This window comes from Tupaia chinensis, unplaced genomic scaffold (assembly GCF_000334495.1).
Source record: "Tupaia chinensis unplaced genomic scaffold, TupChi_1.0 Scaffold000368_1, whole genome shotgun sequence".
Classification (NCBI taxonomy): domain Eukaryota; kingdom Metazoa; phylum Chordata; class Mammalia; order Scandentia; family Tupaiidae; genus Tupaia; species Tupaia belangeri.
The window spans coordinates 3,308,226-3,316,993 of NW_006159865.1; positions in this window are offsets into that span (position 1 = coordinate 3,308,226).

Here is an 8,768-nt window from a genome sequence, read left to right on the forward strand (position 1 = left end):
CTTTATTTTTTTAAGAGAGGTTTTTTCCCTATAGGGCGCGTGCGCTCTCAAGACAGACAGAGAGAGACAGAGACAGAAAGTGAGAAATCACACCCCAGGGGGGATGGTCACGCCGCAATCCCTTCTCCTCCATTCTCCTCTCGGGATCTTGGGCACACACGCACACGTGCCCGGGGTGAGTTTTAAGCCACTGGGTCTGGGACACAAACCGCAGTCGACTACATGGGAGTACGCTAACTGCTGGTTCCCATGGTTTTTGAATTTTAGAGCCACTCCTGGATCTCAAGCTGAAAAATATGTTAATGGCATTTCCATGAAGATATCTCCCTGGACTCTCCTCCCACACTACTGCCCCACTGCATTTCCAAATTATTTGCAAAAACCTACATAAGTGCAAATCACCGAATATTCTGATGTTTGTCTTCCCAACTATTATAGAACATGACTACCAAGAAGTTGGGCACTTCCTAATTGGTTTGCATGGATTGATCTGATGTTTATCCCCCACACCGAGTACAAGGGAATTTCAAAGATCTGTGGGAAAATTGAATGAATGTATGAGTTTATTTTGGTGCAAAACCACAAGTGAAACACATGAATAGTTTTCTCATAGTACATATTGTCCATGAACTTTGGAAGACCCTTTCATATAGCTGGAACAGGAGAGATGCTCACGAAATCTTTATTCAGTGGTTCAGACATGGCTGTACTGGTGTTATCTTTACATATGTGCTTCAAGTCATCTGCATCTTTTTCTTGCCTCTTACTCATACTGGACTAAAGAAAATGGCCCAGTAAAGGTAGTAACAAAGACTAACCATGCCATAATCCCTTCTCCTCCATCCTCCTCTCAGGATTTTGGGCATGCATGGCATGAATTTCAAGCCACCAGGTCCAAGGTTTGAACTGGAGTCCACCACATAGGAGGCCAGTACCTTCACCACTATGCCAACTGCTGGCCCCAGAATGAATGACTCTTAAGTGAGTCAGGGAATATTCAAGGTGGAGGATGGGTTTAAATGTAGATCCCACACCTCCCTAGTGTTAAGCAGGGAGTAATGTGGCCATTTGTCTACTTCTGCCCTATGCTGCAAATGGCACAGATCAGAGAGTGAAATAAAGACTGAACAGCCTATTACGTTGAGTGAATATATAGTCTTGTCTTCCTTAAGATTTTTCCATGAGTGAAATAAAGCATACTTTTAAAATAGCATTTGGAAAACAGAGTTTGACAAAAGAAGATCCTGAATTGATAGCTTCTGTGAATGTGTTCTGCATTTAATTGGAAAACTGTATTCAGTGTTATACTGTTACAATGGCAGTGGTAGAACTCCTCTGATAAATAATTTAATAAAGAAGTCATACTTAGGGTAGATAGCTTTTTCTTGCCTCATAGTTAATGTTATATTTAAATGAGATAATGCTGGAAAAATTAAGTTGAAGGGACCAGCAGTTGGCATAATGGCTATGTCACTGGACTCCCATGTAGTCAACCGCTGTTCGAGTCCCGACCCAGTGGCTTAAACTCATGCCGGGCACATTTGCATGCATGCCCAAGATCCCGAGAAAGAATGAAAGACATTCCCAGGAAGCCACTCAAGTCTCTTCAAAACCTATGATGCTGAGGTCTTCACAGATTGAAAATACCACTAGTTTTTTGGCTTCCCTGGTAATCATGTTGGAAAGAGTCTATGATGAGTTGCCTCTACTGGGTTTTCCTGTGAAGGACTTAATTTATTTTTTAAGGTCTTTGCCATAAAGGGCATGCATTTGCTGCACAGAGAACGAGATGGTGAGAGGGAAAGTAAGAAATCACCCCCCAGGGGTTATGGCCATGCCTCAATCCCTTCTCCTCCTGGGATTTTTGAGAATGCATGAACATGCACCCAGCATGAATTTCAAGCCACTAGGTCCGGGACTCAAACTGTGGTTGGCCATGTAGGAGTCCAGAGCCTTAACCACCACACTACCTGCTGGCCCCAGGACTTAATATCCACCAAATGACCTCCTCTTTAACAAGATTCCACAGAGCTGATAAATGCCATTCTCACCATTGATGAATTCCTTGAGGTGTGTCCACCTTAAAGCAGATATGAATGGCTCCCAGGTATCCCTGAGACTCATGTCAATATGAATATGCTCATAGATAAGGAGCCTGATGTTGCTGACCTGCTTCCACTACAGGAGCTTAGATCAACTGAATGGCCACTCACACTCTTTTAGTTCTGCCACCTTGCTCTCAAGCCATTTGACCTTGTTCAGTCTGTTTTCCTCTTCTATAATGTGGGAATGAGGAATAAATAAAATAACATGTATTGGGACCAGCAGTTAGCATAATGGCTATGTCGCTGGACTCCCATGCAGTCTACTGCAGTTTGAGTCCTGAACCCGGTGGCTTAAACTCACGCCGGGCACGTGTGTGTGCATGCCCAAGATCCTGAGAGGAGAATGGAGGAGAAGGGATTGTGGCGTGGCCATCCCCCTGGGGGGTGATTTCTCACTTTCTGTCTCTCTGTCTCTCTCTGTCTTTCTGGCTAACACACATGCCCGATAGTGAAAACCTCTCAAAAAAATTAAAAATAAAATAATGTGTATCAAGCTTTTAGCATAGAAGCTGACACCTAGAATGTATTCAATACATATTAGTCGTCATCATTTAAACCATTGTTTTAATTTTCACCATCCCTGTGAAAAATGGAAGGCATGCATCTTCCAAGAAGTTACCTAAACTGAAGAAGTTATTATTTCCTGGCCTTGCCATCTTTATATCACCTGGCTATAAGACAACTTATTGGAAAAGGGCCATTCTAGAGCCTTTTTGGGACTATGGACCCACAGAGACATTTATCAGTTAACCCTTTCCTTCTCCTGTATGTTTATATGCTGACACAGAAAAAAACTGAGGGAAAAATTTTAAGTTTTTTGGTATTTCTTTAAGAATTCCTTTAAGATTGTCAAAGAATCTGAAGTCATGGATGCAAATACCACCAACTACATAACTCAAAGGCGATGTGGTAGAGAACAACCCTGCAATGGTAGAAACAGCCAAGGCAAAGACTCATGCAATATTCTATCTTCATTGTTTTTATTTATATAAGAATGAAGACCAAAAAGAGGAAAAAATAAAGGATAGGGGACAGAGGTGGAGAAAGAATGGAAAGGAACAACAGAAAGTGAAAACTTAAAAAGGAACAAGTGAAGATGGAAGAGGAGGAGAAGGAAAAAGATGAAGAGTGGACGATAAAAAAGGGGCAGGGAGAGAAAGAAAAGGAGAAAGGATGATTAGGAGACTGGGTATCCAGCCTAGTGCATAAAAGCCAGGATCAATACACTCAGACTAACAGAGCGTCAAGTGTATTTACAACTACACAAACTCTTCTTGCATTCCTATGACTCTTCGGTGAGTGAAAACGCCTCTATTTCTAGAAAGCTGAAAGGTAGACTTTTCTTGATCCTTGAGCTCCAATGACATCACTGAGCAATCATTCGAGCCTTACGTAAGCAATTACATTGACATCATCACTGACCTTTTGAGGCAAAAACCTTTTATTTCACAGATGCACAACATACCAAGTGCAGTGTACTCAGGATGTCTGTTTCGCTGAGAACAGTGGTCTCCCAGGGAAGGAGAGGAAGACCTGGCACAACAAACAGTTCTGGACATGACACAGATGATCTTACTCAAATGATCTTGCTTTCATTTTTCTACTGTTTTCAAAACATCTGTACACCAATATTTAATGTGCTCGATACTCAGTCTCTTAATTATATTTCTAGATTTGCTTGTTGATTAAATATACTCTATGGGCCAAGAGAAAAAAAGTGGGCCATTGAAGACTATGGTCACTTAGATTTATTATTTTAGTGGTAGAACTTAAATCCGAATTCATTTTCATAATTAAAATGTGGGCATAGTAGGGGCGGCAGGTGGTGTGGTGGTTCGGTCACTGGATTCCCATATGGCCAACTGTGGTTTGAGTCCCAGACCTAGCAGCTTGCTTTCTCACTTGCCCTCTCTCTCTCTGTTTTTACCTGGTGAGCCTGTGTGCTCTATAGCAAGTTAAAAATAATCATAAATAAAAATTAAATAAATAATTCTTTTTTAAATGCAAGCATAGTATTTCAAATTTGACAAAAGTGAAATTTTATAGTCTTTTTTTTTTTTTGAGTTTTTGTTATAGGGTGCATGTGCTTGCCAGAGAGACAGAGACAGAAAGCAAGAAATCACCCCCCAGGGGGGCTGGCCACACCACAATCCCTTCTCCTCCATTCTTCTCTCAGGATCTTGGGCATGCACACACACTCACCCTGCATGAGTTTAAGCCACCGGGTCTGGGACTTGAACCACGGTCGACTACATGGGAGTCCAGCAACATAGCCAGTATACCAACTGCTGGTCCCTACAATCTGTTATTTTAGTGTGAGATCCACAGCTAGCATGTTTCTCATCCCCAGTGGACTTCTACCTTACAACGTATCCAATCTCCTAGCTTTAAATTGATGTGTTATCAGGCGAAGAATAAGCTCTTTCTTGGTTGATGTACCACCTCCTAGTACTAGATTATGTGAAACTTATTTTGAAAAGATTTAAACTGTAGCACATCAGTGTAGCTTTGAAGAGTGGTACCAATAATGTACACACAAATCTATCATCTCAAGGCAAAACAGGTGAGGGGTGGTACCAACCTGAACATTGGAGGTTGCAATGAACAGAGACAGATAGATACAAGTCAGAGTAATAGACCAAACATTTATCCACGTGGTATGGGCGGAGCTCTGACCAGTCAGAACAAGTTCAAGCTGTAAACCACCAACACCGACAGGCCTACCTGAGTGCATGAGATAAAAACCCACCTTTAAGACAGAGCACAGGATTGAGTATCCCTTATCCAAAACGCATGGGACCACAAGTCTTTTGGGTTTCCAATTTGGGAACATTTGCATATACATAATGAGAGTTCTTGGAGATGGAACCCAAGTCTAAACACAGCAGTCATTTACTTTTCATGTACGTCTTCTATTCATATCCTGGAGGGAATTTTATACAACACTTTAAATAAGGTTTGCTGGTAAAAAGTTTTGCAGAACTAGCCTGCACAAATGCCATTGTATTAACTTGTGTGAGCATGGCTCGTGTGAGGGAAGCTGGCTGGCAGTTGAATGGAGCTGGGAGGATCCTTTTCCCATGAGAACTCTAAAACCAAAAAGCAGGTAGTGTGCACCTGCTTTTTGACAGTGACCCATCACGTTTGGTTAGGTATGGAATCTATCACCTGTGTCACACTAGCCCTCATAAAGTTTAATATTTTGGGACCAGCAGTTAGCGTAATGGCTATATCACTGGTCTCCCATGTAGTCGACCGCGGTTCGCGTCCCGGACCCGGTGGCTTAAAACTCACGCCGGGCATGTGTGCGTGCGTGTCCAAGATCCCGAGAGGAGAATGGAGGAGAAGGGATTGCGGCGTGGCCAACCCCCCTGGGAGGTGATTTCTCGCTTTTTGTCTCTCTGTCTCTCTCTGTCTGTCTGGTGAGCGCATACACCCTATAGCAAAAACGCTCAAAAAAATAAATAAAATAAAAGTTTTATATTTTGAGGCATTTTGGAGTTGGGATATTCAGATTGGGGATGCTGAACTTGTACATGATCAAGAATGAAGGAAAGAAGTTGAGGTACAGGGCTAAATCTGAGTTTCTTGCTAAGCATGTGGATGTATGAGGCTGTCCTTTCTCAAAAATGTGAAAAACAGAAGGAAAAATAATTTTAGGGGCTGTTGGTGATGACAATACAGACTTTGATTTTGAGTATAAGAAGCTGAATATGCCTCTGAAAGATCCAAATTCAGAAATTAGGTAGGCAATTGAATCATTGTTTCTGGACCTCAGAACCAGGTATAGACCCGAAATATAAATTAGGTAAGCATATAAATAAGATTTAAAATAATGAGAACGAAAGACATTACCTAAAGGAGAGTAAGGAGGGAGGAGGAAGATGAAAAAAGAAGAGGGCCCCATGTAGAGCCTTAAGGTTGGGAAGAGCCAAGCACTATTTAGAGATGAGATAATAAAGAAGGAACCAGCTGAGAAATAATAATCGCCTAATGGTTAGGCAAAGTCATACCACACTCATGGCCCATCATGGTTCAAACCCCAGCCATGGTAGCTTGGAAAACATGCCAGGTACATGTGTGTACATGCTCAAAAATCCCAACAAGATGAAGAAACAGAAGAGAAGGGATTGTGGCATGACCACACCCCATTGGGGGTGCCTTCTCCCTCTCTCTGGCGAGTGCATGCACCTCATATGTATAAGTGCAGCTCACTGGGTCTGACCATATAGTAGTTCAAAGGTGTTTCTACAAGTGGTGAAGGCAAAAGCCACAGTGGGGAGGGCAAACAGTAAGGTACAGGAAGTAGCACATGCAGCTACACCTCGCCGGAGAGTTGATAGTGACATAGAGGCTGAGAAGCATGAGATCCAGAGTCTGTTTTTAAGATAGAAAATATTAAAACATGGAGACATATAACCATTACATCAAGTCTGTAATACAGGGAAGTATACTTTTCCCCCTTTACCAGATGAGAAAGCTGAGGCTCAGAGAAGATAAATAACTAGATCCAGTTCTTACATCCAGTGAAGAGCAGAGATGAAATCAGAACCCTGTCTATCTCATTCCAAAGTCCTGGGGCAGACTGCAACTTAATACATTTTATCGCATTTATTTTCTCATAGAACTGGCTCCTTTACTTTTAAAATTTTTATTTTCAATGGGTGAATGATAATTTTACATATTGTGGGGCACTATGTGATATTTAAAGACGTGCAATTGTTTATATTTTATTTTTAATTGACAATAATCGTTTATATTATGGGACTCACTTTCTAAGTCTAACTCATCCTCAAATGCCCAGTAACTAGTACAATCTGGTCCTTAATTATAGCCACTTAATAAATGTATGTTTCAGAAATAACTGAATGAATAAAGGAATCAAGTCATATTTGAGCCTTTAAAACAAAAATATAGGCTTTCTCTACAGAGTAATGCTGTAATAACAACGTATAAAGAATAATGGAAATGTAAAGAAAACTGTCAGCCTTTGAAATATTTAGGATATTAAAACAATAACACAAAGAAATAGTGACTTTCTTTAAGGGCGAATACAGTAATTAAGACTCTAGTGAAATATCTTTGTTTATGCCAACCATTGTACTTCAAAATTTGTTACCAGCAACTGTTAAAAACGTGTCCCAATCTTACACCACCATCAGTCTTCACTATAACGTATGGTTTGCCTGTCATTTATTCTTTTTTTTCCCTGAACTTAAAATATATACAAGGTTCTTATTTCCACATGGAGTCTATTCTCGAGTAATACTGATTTTCATTCTTATTTCACATGAGACCAGCACATGGGTATGTAAAGGAAAAGGTGCATTCAATCATTGTGATATTTTATGTGCCTGGTAATAGTGGATTTAAAAAATATATATATTCTTGTGATCAGAACTGATCCCTCTCAACCAGCACACGTTTTGTTCAGCTGTTTGGCTGGCATGTTACTTCAGAGCCTTTTAAATACAGTCTTTAATCATTTTCTTGATCATATGTATAAGGCCATTTTAGCAAATTTCCTAAGGTCAAAATAATGCATCGTAGTTTTAAAACGTGTGAACTCTGATGTTTATTCATCTTAAAATGTTAATAGTGTGAGTTTCTGATGAAAGAATTTTGCTTTGAGCTTCCTCCTATAAACTGCTTCCTTCTCACGTTCAGAAAACGTACTCTGTGAAAGTTTGAATAGCAAAAAAAAAAAAAAAAAAAAAAAAGAGCTTTCGGGTTAACCAAAGTGCTTCATTGTGCCATGTGGAATTATTTCAGTTTGGTTTGGTTTGATTCCGATTAGCAAGAAAAGTAGTTTAGGCTCTATCTACCAATTACATAAATACTTTTAAAACCTACTTGAGCCAAGTTAAATAAAATAAGGATGCCTAAAGTTGGCTAAGTCTGTATCTTATTTGCAGATCCCATCTCAACCCACAAAGTTTTCTTTGTGTTTAATGTAAAGATTACTAGGAGTTCCCCCCCATATGTATAAGCATCAAGTATTTTTTTTGCCAAAAAGGGATATACTATACAATTTAGCTATTCATTTATGCAAATGCTGGTAAACAGAATTATAAAGACAGATAATAAACAGCAAATGAGGTTATTTTGTTTCACGCTTTATGTTGTCAGAGTTCTGAGCATGGTTTAGTGTTTTCTATTCATGACTTTATATTACCAAATTACTCCCTGATGGTGTCTCAGATGTGCTTCTGTCTGCAAATGAGAAGGAATAAAATACCAGGACATTAACGTTAAATTACAATCGTTAATGGCGTAAATACGAAAATAATTACTGCATCATACCATCAATTGTTATGTGTTCATTACTGAAGTTCTTGTAAAGCTTTCATTTTCTTGTTACAATTATTTTTTCCTTTATTTTTGTCTGGCTATTTTACAGCCTTGACAGTACTTTAGCAACATTCAGCAGTTACACAAGCCATTTAATCCTGCTCAAAGCTTCATTTAAACTTCATTTAGCTGCCTTTTTATTTGTGTATATATGCCTTTTACTTCTTTCTGACAGTCAAAAGGTACTTCCGGAGTAGGTGTTCGAAAGATGTGTGAAAGGAGATTTTCTAAAACCAGCAATAAACTTCAGAGAGGGGGAGAGACTTAACTTGAACATCGCTAGATACAATGCCTTTATTAAATAGTCAAACT